The 14,309-nt window shown below is 41.3% G+C and overlaps 1 long non-coding RNA gene across 1 annotated transcript; it reads right to left on the reverse strand.

The window, feature by feature from the left end:
• Positions 1-4,745: 4,745 nt before the first annotated feature.
• LOC110902816 lies at positions 4,746-5,972 on the reverse strand. Its single transcript, XR_002571434.2, has 3 exons — positions 5,847-5,972; positions 5,319-5,372; positions 4,746-4,825 (listed from the first exon to the last, which is right to left on the reverse strand). It is a non-coding gene; the product is annotated as an uncharacterized LOC110902816 (long non-coding RNA).
• Between the last annotated feature and the right edge of the window lie 8,337 nt (positions 5,973-14,309).

The raw sequence follows: 14,309 nt of genomic DNA on the forward strand, positions 1-14,309 counted from the left end.
AAATGGTCATCCCAATTTCCCCCAAAATCTAAGGCACACGCCCTCAACATATCAATAAGTGTTTGAATGGTTCTTTCTGACTGGCCGTCAGTTTGGGGGTGGTAGGCGGTACTTATGTGTAATTTCGTACCCACACTCTCGTGAAACTTTTGCCAGTAACGAGAAGTAAATCTAGTGTCCCGATCCGAGACAATTGACACAGGCACGCCGTGTCGAGATATAATCTCGTTCATGTAAATTTCCGCCATTTTCTCGGAAGAGTAGGCTTCCTTAATAGGTAGAAAATGAGCGCTTTTCGTAAGTCGGTCCACGATTACCCATATCGCATCATGCCCTTTTTTTTGTTCTAGGAAGCTTGGTTACCAAATCCATCGTTAATTCCTCCCACTTCCATTGCGGTATCTCCAAGGGTTGTAATTCCCCGTATGGCTTTTGATGCTCGGTTTTCACTTGGAACATGTTAAGCACTTTGCGACATATTTGACTATGTCGCGTTTCATGCCCGGCCACCAATAATTGGCCTTCAGATCCCGATACATCTTTGTAGCCCCAGGGTGGACCGAATATCGTGACTTATGTGCCTCGTCGAGTAGAGCAGCCTTGACTTCACAGAATCGGGGTATCCAAATTCGGCCGAATCGCGTTTTGAGTCCGATCGAATTTTCTTCTAATTTATCGATTACACCTTTTAGTCTTTCCTTCTTTAAGTCTTCCGCTCCAAGCGACTTTATTTGAGATTCACGTATCATTTCAAGTAACCGTGGCGTAACAATCATCTTCATGGACTTTACACGAAAAGGAGTCGGATACTCTCTTCGGCTTAACGCATCGGCTACCACGTTTGCTTTTCCCGGGTGATAAAGAATATCACAATCATAATCCTTGATAAGTTCCAGCCATCTCCGTTGCCTCATATTTAAATCTTTCTGCTCGAAAAGATACTTGAGGCTTTTATGATCTGAGTAAATAGTGCATCTCGTGCCGTACAAATAATGTCTCCAAATCTTTAAGGCGAACACTACCGCTGCCAATTCTAGATCGTGAGTCGGGTAGTTTACTTCATGCGGCTTCAATTGTCTTGAAGCATAAGCGATGACCCTTCCCCTTTGCATCAAGACGCAGCCTAATCCCTGGTGTGAAGCGTCTGAATAGACCACTAAGTCTTCGGTTCCATCCGGTAATGTCAGAACCGGAGGACGGGATAGTTTCTCCTTTAACATTTGAAAAGCCTCCTCCTGATCTTTACCCCACACAAACTTCACTTTCTTTCTTGTCAGTTTCGTTAAGGGTAGGGCTATCTTCGAAAAATCGTGTATGAACCTTCTATAGTACCCGGCAAGGCCCAGAAAACTTCTTATCTCTGTCGGGTTCTTCGGAGAGACCCACTTCATTACAGCATCAATTTTTGAAGGATCAACTAAAACACCTTCCGCATTGATCACGTGACCCAGGAATTGCACCTCTCTGAGCCAAAAGGCACATTTTGAAAATTTTGCGTAAAGTTTCTCCTTGCGGAGAATTTCAAGTACTTCACGCAAGTGCATTGCATGTTCAGCTTTGCTTCGCGAATAGACTAAGATATCATCTATGAACACGATTACCGATTTGTCTAACATGGGTCGGCACACCCGGTTCATAAGATCCATAAACGCAGCCGGCGCGTTCGTCAAACCAAAGGACATGACTAAAAATTCATAGTGCCCGTAACGGGTTCTAAACGCAGTCTTTGGAATATCCTCTTCCCGTACTCTAACTTGATGGTACCCCGAACGCAGGTCTATCTTGGAGAACCAACTCGCCCCTTGTAATTGATCAAAAAGGTCGTCAATTCTAGGTAAAGGGTAGCGGTTCTTTATGGTCAGCTTGTTTAATTCCCTATAGTCGATGCACATACGCATCGACCCATCTTTCTTTTTAACAAATAGAACGGGTGCTCCCCAAGGTGACACACTCGGGCGTATGAAACCCTTATCTAGAAGATCTTGTAATTGTGTCATTAACTCCCGCATCTCGGTGGGAGCAAGTCTATAGGGAGCCTTCGCAACTGGCTTTGCACCCGGGTTTAATTCGATGCGAAATTCTATTTCTCTTTCGGGAGGGAGTCCCGGCAATTCTTCCGGGAACACATCCGGAAATTCATTCACTACCTCAACGTCTTCAAGCTTCGGGAGGATTTGCTGAGCGTCTACCACATAAGCCAGGTATGCTCTATTTCCATTACGTATGTATTTAAAGGCTTGGATAAGGTTACACAATTTGGTTTCTACGTTTCTTTCCCCTTGAATACTCAATTGCCTTCCACTTGGGGCTTGAATAGACATTATCTTATTTTCACAATTTATTTCTACCCGGTGACGTGCCAACCAATCCATTCCCACTATCATTTTAAATTCCCCTAGAACCATAGGTATGAGATCAATTTCGAATTCCTCATCTTCCATTATGAATTTACATTTCCTACATATCTCATGTAGCATATAGATCTTACTATAAGCTATTTCTACTTCTAGAGGCATTGACATTCGTTCGATCTTAAAGGACGGATGTTGTACAATTTCATTCGAAATAAATGACATGGTAGCTCCAGTATCGAATAGAACATAGACCGGTATGGAGTTTAGTAAAAAGATACCTGAAATCACATTCGGGTGAGACTTGGCTTCTTCGGATGTAATTTGGAACACCCTCCCTTTCGCTCTAGAACCCTCTTGCTTCTTATCTTCTTTCTTTGACTCTTGCTGAAGTTTTGGGCATTCCGATTTAACATGCCCTTTTTCAAAACAATGAAAGCAAGTCTTGGGGTTGTTTGGACACTGATAAGACGAATGCCCTTCCTTACCACATTTGTAACACCCTTTCTTGCCCAACAAGCATTCCCCCGTATGAAGCTTTCCACAAGTCTTGCACGGCGTGATACCGCTCTTCGACTTATCTTTTCTTCCTTGCTCTTGATACTTCCCCTTTTTGGCCGGGGTCAAACTTCCACCTTTTTCATATGGTCTCTTTTCTCCACGTTCTTCTTGCCTCTTGATTTCGATTTCTCTATCCCGCGCTAGATTGATTAGCTCATCAAGAGTCTAGCACTTCGAGGGAGTGATGAACTCCCTAAATTCTGCCTTTAACACCCCATAAAAGCGATTAATCTTCATCCTTTCAGTTTGCACAAACTCTCCACAAAACTTCATCTTATCTAAGAAAATGTTCGATATCTCATTTATCGTTTCGTTTTTCTGTCGGAGGCGTAAGAAATCTTCTTGAATCTTATCAATGGCTGACTGAGGGCAATGATATTTCATAAAAGGATCCTTAAACTCTTATCAGGTCATTGCTTGGAGCCTTTCTTCGCCTATCTCTTTACTGTGTGCATCCCACCAATCTTTTGCCTGAAAAGTGAGTTGGCCGGTAGCGAACATCACCTTATCTTCGTTATCACAATGACTTCGAATAAACACCGCTTCTATATTTGAAATCCATCTTTGGCATGCAATCGGGTCAATTTTACCATCATACGTTGCGGGTTGGCATGCCATGAAGTCTTTATACGTGCACCTTCGTTCCTTGCTTTTGTTTCTAGATCCCTCTAATAGTTCTTTCAGTTCTTCAATCTTGCTAGTCATCATAGCGTCTACAACTCCCAAAACCCGGCTTTCCACCTCTTGAGCTAATCGAGGAAGATAGGCTTGCATAACCCCTTCCGCCACCTCCGTAACCCTACTGTTAAACGCTTCTTGCCGAGTGGCGTCATCATCCTCATTGACATTTCTTGCATCAGCCATCTACACAATATCATGCTTCTCGTTTAATACAAATTACAAACTTTCCGCATATCATTACTCATTAATCATCATTCACTTAATCCATTTCATGTCATTTGCTTCATTTCTTTTGATTCTTACGAATCCATTCTCATTATAATCGCTAATTGTGATTACATACACTTGTTAAACCTTATATGGACACTACGTAGCCATGAAATAAGCTTTCGGACAAACCGGTAACACAAAGCATAAAAAACAAAACATTTTCAGCGTTTTGGCACTATGTAAGCCGTCGGCGACGGCTATGTGCCCGTCGGCGACGGGCTCATATAAAGGCCGTCAGATGGTTTTTCCCGTCGGCAGTTAGTTTAGGCGTCGGGCAAGAGGATGCCGTCGGCGACGGGGTTTAACCCGTCGGCGACGGGCTTCCGTTTTGCAAAAACGCTGCAGTTCCATTTTTAAGCATTCTCATTCGATTCCTTCCATTCCGTTCAGGTTCTACAGCTCCCGAACTTATTATTTGACCTTCTCATAAATCTTTTTAATTATTTCCATCAAACTCATAAAAAGAACACACTTGCAACTTATTTATAACTTTAAAGTTACCTCTTGGGCGATCTTGGAGCGAGCACTCTTTCGAACGAGCCATCGGTTTGAGTTCAAGCACCGCGTTTAACGCTCGAATCCCTCAAACCTTGGCTCTGATACCAACTTGTAAGACCCACTTATTTAGTTCTTATAAAACCATTTTCGATGATAATTTTAAGACTTGAAATAACAAGTTAAATTCATATTTCCGACAAAAATCGGGCATGACCCATTCGTACAATGAGCATGCACCTGTTTCATACAACTTTCAAACAAAATATTCCATGACCTTTACGACTAGACGCAACGAAAATCCAAGAAAACATAAACTTTTGACCAATACATCTACTAACTAGTTTAGACAAACTTTCACAATTATTGACCCAAAACACTAAAGCAACTAGCGGAAGCGCTTGATATGTTAAGTGGTGATCACGTGCTCGCTTCAATTCGCCATAGAGTCTACGATGAGGATTTACCTACATTAACAAGAAAATTCAAAGGTTAGTTATCGCACTCGCTAAATCATAATTCTTCAATTTTACTTCCATCCGTATATGAACTTTTAACCATTTTACGCATTCGACTACCCATAAACTTGGGTATAGCATAAACACTCTCAATGAGAGTTAAACATACGCGTTCGACCCGTTTGATTGGGTTATTTGCTTTCAACATAAATTCTTCTTTTCATCCGTAGAACGGATTAAGCATCTCACATTCGTTATAGCATTCAAAACCACACGTTCAAGACGAATGGTATCATATCATTACTCGACTTAGTTACTCGAACCGGTCGATTTGCTTATCATAGCTTAACCTTCATTAGCTTAGCCAAATCCGCAAGGGATTTGCTATTTATTTACTAGTCACCGTATCCATTATAGCAAGAAATAACCATTATAACACAATTTGCTCGACACAGTTACTAATCAAAAATTTAAGTAAAGTTTTGTACGTCACGAAACATACCTTTGTCTTGTGAGCCTTCCGACTTCTTAGAACCTGAGCCTTCTTCCTTTACGCCTATATTAACACATCCGTTCATTTGTTTAGTACCCGGAATTTCATTCCATTACATTCAATATTTCGCATAGTTGTTCATTCAAGCATTTCATCGAACACCTAGTGTGCGTCACATTAATAAAGCATAATGTACAACATTTTAAAGCATAACTCACTAATTCATCCTATGTGCCATCAATAATCACTCTAGTTCTAACAATTCCTTTAGTCTTCACAAATTTAACTAGCATTCATGTATTGCAAACAAAATTTCATATCAAACCACACATAATTATAATCCCCAAAATCCTCCTACTCGTAGCATAATTTCACAAGATGGGTTTTATAATATTTCTTTCAATTAAACTAGAACCAAGCATGATTTCTGTTCTAGGGAGTAACCCTAACATCTAATTAACACAAATCATATCACAATTTCATGATTGGGTCGAAACCCTAATTATAAACATCACCAAAATCAAAAATTCAACTTACCAGTTTACTAGGGATGCTTAGATGATCGAAACTTTATGACATGCAACTAACTAACACTGATTTTTCCTTGTCAATTGGTGAGTTTTTACAAGAACAAAGGGTAAACCCTTCTTCTCTGCTTCCTGTTCGATCCCAAACACGCACAAGGGGGTTTGTTTTTGTGGTTTGACATCATTAAACCCTCCTTAATTATAATTTTACACATTACCCCTTTAAGACTTATTACCCTTTGATTTGTAAACCTCCCATTATCTAATTTATCCATTTTTCATTTATTCTAGTATTAAAAATAAATTTTGGGGTGTTACAGAAAAGTCAAGGAATCATCAAAGATTCCGCAAAGGAACGCTGTTGTTTCACTGATCCACAGATCGATAGAATCCGCTATTGCTTCCCAGCGAACACCGTATTTAAATCCTTTGATCCCACTGCCCTGAGTGATCATGTTTCTGAAAATTGGGTTGCCTTTCCTGTTACACCGTTCACCATAGGCTATACCTATCCTTTTCCGGCCTTTACCCAATCCTTCTTCTCTCTTACTGGCATTTCTTATATCCAAGCTATGCCAATGATCTGGAGGGTTTTGCATACCCTTGAGAGGATCATTGAGCAGGAGGGGATTGACCTAGGAATGTCATAGATGTATGATCTCACTACCTTTGGATCCCACCGATACTTGTTCAAACGTAAGCCTGGTGAAGAACACCCAATCTTTAAAGCCACCAAGAATGACACCAACTGGAAACGGCGTTTCTTCTTCGTTCAAAGGGATTCTATCCCCAATGGAAAGGATCTACCAAGAAAATGGGCCACCCATGGTAGGATAGAGGATCCTGAGAAGGATCACCAGACAGTTTTCTTTTGTATGAGGATCACTGACACCCTTTTGTTTTTTTGTTATGCAGCTGTTACCGTCTCACATCTCATAGCATCTCCTGTCACTGAGGAACGACTCGCTGCTTTCAGAAGACTTGGTCCTAAAACAAGATCATTCAAGACAATCACCCAGGATTCACAAGAGGTATCCTCAGGCTCAGTCACCATGTCAAGTAAGTATCCTGTTTAAAAATTTAAATAATTAGTTAAATAGAAATAGGATAAGGACACTTATCTTGCTTTGATTGTGCAAGTGCTGGAAAAGCTTCCAAATCTGCTTCTAAGTTCAGTGTGACCGATCTGGATAACGTCCGATCCTCCAAGAAAAAGCTTCCTGCTAGCCCAACTGCTTCAGTCCCCAAGGCACCCTCCAAAGGAAGGGGAGGCAAGAAAAGAAAAGCCTCTAAGGGTGAGGATCTGCAAGGCCTGTCTCTGATCTGCCACCAATTCCTCGAGTACTTCAACGATGTAAGGATCACTGTCCCTGCTTGTATATCCTGCTTGTTTGAGGATCACCTGGTCCTGAACTGTTCTTTATCCTCTTTGCAGAAATTTGCTGAGATTGAAGATTATGTGGGGAACGTTGAGGAGCAGGATAGGAAGATTGCTGACCTCCAACAAGTTGCACTGCTCAAGGATCTCAAGATTGCCGACCTCCAAAAAAGACCTCCAGAATGCCAAAAATGAGACGACCAAGGTGCTAATTAATGCTAACTACGAGAAGCATGAGATCACCCAGGATGCCAAAGTCTCTGCTGCCATAGCGATGTATAAGACCAAACTGCAGATGGCCTTGGAAGCTCAGGATCCTGACTTCGACAGGAGCAACTGGGATGTGGAAGGCTGGAAGGCAAGGCTGGCTGAGCTGGATGATGAGGAGGAGGCTGAAGAGATCCTGACGATCGAGGCTGGAAGCAGTGGCATGGATCACGGTGGTGAAGCAAGTGGAGCTGGAGGTGGTGACGCAGCGAAGGTGTAGGCTGCATGATTGGGCAATGATGGACACTTCTAGACATAGCCGGAGCCCAATTTTTTAGTTTTGATGGTAGTTTTTGTTGAACAATTGTTGGTTTGTACTTGAACAATAGCTTTGGGGTTAAGGATCCAGGATCCTTTAGACAATAGGTAGGATTACAAATGGTGGAGGGATCCTCTGTTTGGGGGATGAAGCCATTGTGATCCTACCGCCTTTTATTACCTGCATGCTATGACGGCACAAACAACGGACACCCGTTGCCAACCCATGTGGACGGGCCACGTTTTGCTGGTAGAAACGTGGGTTGGCAATTTTGACAACTTTTGATGGTTAATCCTATGTTAATAAAATAACTTTAATCCTTTTTGGCTTATCTCTTGTGTTGTTATCCTTTAATTTTCAATTGTACTGATATACACTTGTTTGAATAAGAAAAGTTGAACAAATTAAATAAGAGTATTTAGGATATGATCCAGGATCAAATATCCTACAGTTGAAAAATTCCAAAAAGTAGTATATTTTAAGGATCATCAGTTCAGTTGTCAAAGTATAAGGGTTATTCAAATGAATAATGAGCAAAATTAAAATAGTTAAGGATCATACCTGAGGATCCAAGTTAGGATCCTAGTCCTTAATACCATAACCAGGATAACTATAAGACAAACCTTAGTAAGAAGTAAGGATCAAGGATCCTTGGGTGTTTAGCTTTAAAGACCTGAAATAGAACATAACTTGGGACTAAGCCAATATAAGATAAAAGTTAGCAACTGGGGACAAGCCCAAGGATAACTAGGGACAAGCCCAAGGATAACTGGGGACAAGCCCGAGGATAACTGGGGACAAGCCCAAGGATAACTGGGGACAAGCCCAAGGATAACTGGGGACAAGCCCAAGGATAACTGGGGACAAGCCCAAGGATCGTGTGTAAACTGGAGTATGGCCCTAATTGGCGACTATCCAAACTTAGTGGCATGAAAATGCCAAAACCTTAGCTAACGTGAAAACGTTAGAAACCTTAGGAACGGATGTATGGTACGTCTACCATTATACGTAGGATCCTAGGTATAGCCAGTACAATGGAATTATCAGCCCCTAAAGCGAGTACTGGTCCCACTGCCATGAACTATACCAGGATCATCATGCGCTACTGGCGAAACTGGGGTCAAGCCCAAATAACTGGGGTCAAACCCAAGTAACTGGTTGCTTTTGTGGATAACCATCCTTTTGCTAAGGATACCTGAACTTTCAAAACTCAGAATCACGTGAGAGGTGGATAAAGGATGCAGGATCCTTATCCTTAGGTGAGAAAGTAAGGAAATGAAATAGTTTGAGATTAGGATGTTACCAAAGTAAGGATCATCTGTGCTTTAAGGATCCTTCAAGGATACTCATGATGTGAGGATCATCTGTTCTGCGAGGATCCTACTCACATGAAATATTTTTTCAAGTGGACAGCATTCCAGGCTCTTGGTAGTAAATCACCTTCCATTGTTAGCAATCGATATGCCCCCTTTCCTGCCTCAGCTTCGATCAAATAAGGGCCTTCCCACTTTGGAGCCAACTTTCCATCAGCAGGATTGGTGGTATTCTGAAATGCTTTCCTTAGTACCATATAACCAACTTGGAATTTTCTGATCCTAACATTTTTGTTGTAAGCACCAGCCATTCGTTGTTGATAACTGGCCATCCTTATCCTAACCAGATCCCTTATTTCTTCTATAGTATCTAGGTCTTGAACCAAGTTTTCATCATTTTCCTCAGGATCACGAATACTTGTTCTAGCAGTTGGGACCACCATTTCTGTAGGGATCACTAATTCTGCCCCAAATACCAAAGAGAATGGAGTCTGTCCTGTAGCATTCTTGGGGGTTGTCCTATCAGCCCAAAGCACATAAGGTAACTCTTCTGCCCATTTCCCTTTCTTGGATCCAAGCTTCTTCTTCAAATTGTTGATGATGATCTTATTGGATGATTCTGCCTGACCATTAGCTTGTGGGTGGACTGGTGTTGATGTTATCATCTTGATCCCCCAGCTGTCACAAAAGTTAGTAGTTCTGCCCCTAATAAATTGGGAACCATTATCACATATAATTTCAGAAGGAATACCAAATCTAGTTATAATATTTCTTTTAATGAAGGATATAACTTCTTTTTCTCTGACTTGGGCAAAAGCTTCAGCCTCTATCCACTTGGAGAAGTAATCAGTCATAGCAAGCATTAACACTTTTCCACCAGGTGCCGTAGGGAGCTTACCAACTATATCCATACCCCATCTCATAAATGGCCAAGAGGAGGATATAGGATGCAAAAATTCAACTGGTTGGTGAAGGATATTGCTGTGTCTCTGACAAGGATCACACTTCTTAGCATACTCCACAGCATCTTTCTTCATAGTTGGCCAATAGTAACCTGTCCTCAGGATCCTTGAGAATAATGCCCCGCCCCCAGTGTGGTTTCCACAATCTCCTTCATGGAAGTCTTTTAAAACTTCTTGGATTTCAGGATCCTCAATGCATCTTAAATATGGTCCTGCAAGAGATCGCTTATACAACATATTATTTAAAATTGTGAATTGAGATACCTTAATTTTGAAAGCCCTAGGGTTTTCTCCTGTTGGAATCTCTCCATGTTGCAAGTATCTCATGATTGGGAGGATCCATGATCCTAAATGAGATTGAGTATCCTCACTAGGGATAATTGCAGAATCCTCTCCTATTTCCATAGCCACATGATCCTCGATAGCAAGAGCTAGGATATGGATAATGGGGATACTTATATCATCCGGGATCTTCAAGGATGATCCTAAATTAGCCAATGCCTCAACTTCTGTATTTTCTTCCCTTGGTACCTGTGTCAAACTAAAGGAAACAAAAGAGAGTGCCAATTCTTTGACTATCTCCAAATATTTGGTTAGCTTTTCACCTTTAACAGCATAGGATCCATTAAAGTGATTAGTGATTAATAATAAGTCTACATGTACCTCAAGATACCTGATCCTCATATGCTTTGCAATTTGCAAACCAGCTATCAACGCTTCATATTCAGCCTCATTGTTAGTAGTTTGAAACTCACAAGTTATAGAGTGGGGTATTATGTCCCCCTGTGGCGATTTTAGTAGTATTCCAAGCCCTGTGCCTTTGACATTTGAGGATCCATCAGTATAGAGTATCCAAGGATCCTTAGTCTCTTCTAGCTGCTGGACTTCTAATTTAGCTTCCTCTTGCAAATCACTACTGAAATCTGCCACAAAGTCAGCTAATGCTTGGGATTTAATGGCTGTCCTGGGCTCATATCTTATATCATAGGCACTGAGCTTCACTGCCCACTTAGCCATCCTTCCTGACATTTCAGGTTTCCTGAATACATTCTTAACTGGAAAATTAGTTTTAACAATAATGGCATGAGTTTCAAAATAATGTCTTAATTTAGTTAATGCCATAATTAATGCAAGGATAAGTTTTTCTAGGTGTGAATACCTGGATTCTGCATCAAGTAAACTCTTACTTACATAATAGACAGGATGTTGTGTACCTTCGTGATCCTTAACAAGGACGGCACTTACTGCTTTTGAGGATACCGCAAGATATAAGGATAACACATCTCCTTTTTCCGGTTTCATCAAGGCAGGAGCCGAGGATAGGTAATCCTTAAGAGCTCTTAGGGCACTTTCATGCTTCTCAGTCCACTCAAATTTCTTGTTTTTCCTCAGGATATCATAGAATTCCTTGCACTTTTCTGAGGATTTGGATATGAAGCTGTTCAAAGCTGCAATCCTGCCTGTTAGCCTCTGGACATCCTTAGCATTGGCAGGAGATTTGATGTTCACTATAGCTTTGATTTGTTCTGGACTGGCTTCAGTGCCTCTCTTTGTCACCATATATCCTAAGAATTTACCTGCTTTGACACCAAAGTGACATTTTGAAGGATTAAGTTTCATGTTATATGTGTCAAGGATATCGAATGCTTCCTCCAAGTCCCTTAGGTGATCCTTAGCCTTTTTGGATTTTACCACCATATCGTCTATGTAAACCTCCATAGTTTGTCCAATCTGATCCTTGAACATCATATTCACCAGCCTTTGATAAGTTGCACCTGCATTCCTTAGTCCAAATGGCATAGCAATATAACAGTATATACCAGTGGGAGTCATAAAGGCTGTATCCTCTTGATCAGATGGTTCCATCTGAATTTGCTGAAATCCAGATGAAGCATCCATAAAAGTTAACAGTTCATGACCCGCCGTTGCATCCACCATGGAGTCAATGTGGGGTAATGGGAAAGGATCCTTGGGACATGCCTTATTTAAATCAGTAAAATCGACACATACCCTCCACTTTCCGTTTTTCTTTTGAACAACAACCACATTGGCCAGCCATCTTGGATACTTAACCTCTCTAATCATACCTGCTCGGAGTAATTTCTCTACCTCTTCCTGGATAATGGCATTTCTTTCTGGTGCAAACTTCCTCCTTTTTTGATGGATTGGTTTGAATGACCTATGAATGCCAAGTTTGTGAGTGATTATATCTTCAGATATACCTGTCATGTCTTCGTGTTTCCAGGCAAAGGTAGTTTTCCTCCTTTTGAGGAAGGATATGAGGTCTTCTTTCATTTCGCCAAGGATCCCTGATCCTATATAGACTTTGGACTCAGGATCACCAGGATCCATGAGGATTTCTACTACATCCTGCTCTCTTGGCTCCAAGACATCCCTTGGAGGATACTTTGATTGCTATTGTGCCATTGACTTTGAAGCTGGTTTCATTGATGAGGTGTAGCAGTTCTTAGCCTCCTGTTGATCGCTATCAATCTTCACGATCCCCCAAGGACTAGGAAGCTTCACACATTGATGATAGGTGGATGGGACTGCCTTCATATCATGTATCCAAGGCCTGCCAAGGATAACATTGCAATAAGATAAACAGTCAATAACACAAAATTTTTGATAATTATGTAGTCCTTCAACATAAATTGGGAGTTTGATGTCCCCCAGAGTATTCTTAGTCTCGCCACTGAATCCCACGAGCACAGAGGATCTTGGTATGATAGCGGACTCGGGGATACCCATTTTCTTTAGAACATCAAGCTGGATAATGTTCACAGAGCTTCCCCCGTCTATAAGGATCCTGCGGACAAAATGGTTAGAAATAAAAAGAGTAATAACCAAACCATCGTGATGAGGATCCTGAATGTCAACACGATCATCCTCATCAAAAGTTATGACTTTTCCTTTGGAGACACTGGATGTTCGGATGGGTCTATCTCCATTATCCATCTTGGTTTCCTTTGCATGCCTTTTAGCTGCTGAGAAGGATGTTCCACAGATGTCTGATCCTCCAGAAATAAAGTTTATAACTTGTGCATCTGCTGGAGGGGCTGGAGCTTTCTCTGGGATCCTTTCAGGATCCTGAGTCCTTGACTTCTTTCTCCCCAATAATTCTTTCAAGTGCCCCTTGCTAAACAAGTATCCAATTTCTTTTCTCAGTGCAATGCATTCTTCTGTGAGATGCCCAAAGTCTTCATGATATGCACACCACTTTGACTTATCTTTAGTTGCAGCTGGTCTGTCATTTTTCCTGGGCCATCTAGCTTTATCACCTAGATTCTGCATTGCAAGGATTAGCTCATTGTTATCAACAGAAAAACAATATTCAGAAATTGGAGGATAATCCTCATCATCCTCTTCTTGATCAACAGCATGCACGTTCTGGTTATCAGATTTGTTATAGGATCTGAACTTGTTGTTCTTGTACGAGGATCCTTGTTTCTCTTGCTTTGAGGATCCTGCTAATCTCTCCTGGATCCTTTTGTCATCCTCTAGCCGGATGAACCTGAGTGCCTGGGTTCTTACCTCATCTAGGTTCCTGCATGGTGTCATAACAAGATCATCATAGAATAATGAATCGCTAAGCAACCCCATTTTAAAGGCTTCAACAGCCGTAGCTATATCCAGGTTAGGAATATCTAAGGATTCTTTACTAAATTTAGTGATATAATCCCTTAATGATTCATTATGACCCTGGGTTATCCTATACAGATCACTAGTTAAACGCTCAAATTTTCTACTACAAGAAAACTGATTATTAAATAGGTTAACTAGATTAGCAAATGAGGTAATAGAGTAAGGGGGAAGACTTAGCAGCCATTTAAGAGCTGATCCAGTAAGAGTGGATCCAAATCCCTAGCACAAGCATGCTTCCTTTAACCTTTCTGGGATGGGATTGATTTCCATCCTTTCCCTGTATTGTGCTATGTGTTCTTCAGGATCTGTTGAACCATCATACAACTTCATGGTGGGCACGTGGAACCTCTTGGGTATCTCAGCATCACAGATTGGTGGTGCAAAACGAGATATCTTATGGCTCCCATCTGCAATCTCGGGGATAGGCTTGACCACTCCTGGGACACTTGATATCATATCCTTTAACTTTTGCAATTCTCTGGCCATGGCATGATTGATACCTGTATCCTGCATGAGGCCATGGTTAGTGGTATAAGAATTATTGAAAGTGTTACCTCCCACTGGGTTCAAATTAGGAAGAGTGGATGTGAATCCATATTGTTGAGACTCCGGAATGATTGAGAGACCAGTAGAAACAATGGTTTGCATT

The sequence above is a fragment of the Helianthus annuus genome, chromosome 13 (assembly GCF_002127325.2).
Source record: "Helianthus annuus cultivar XRQ/B chromosome 13, HanXRQr2.0-SUNRISE, whole genome shotgun sequence".
NCBI lineage: Eukaryota > Viridiplantae > Streptophyta > Magnoliopsida > Asterales > Asteraceae > Helianthus > Helianthus annuus.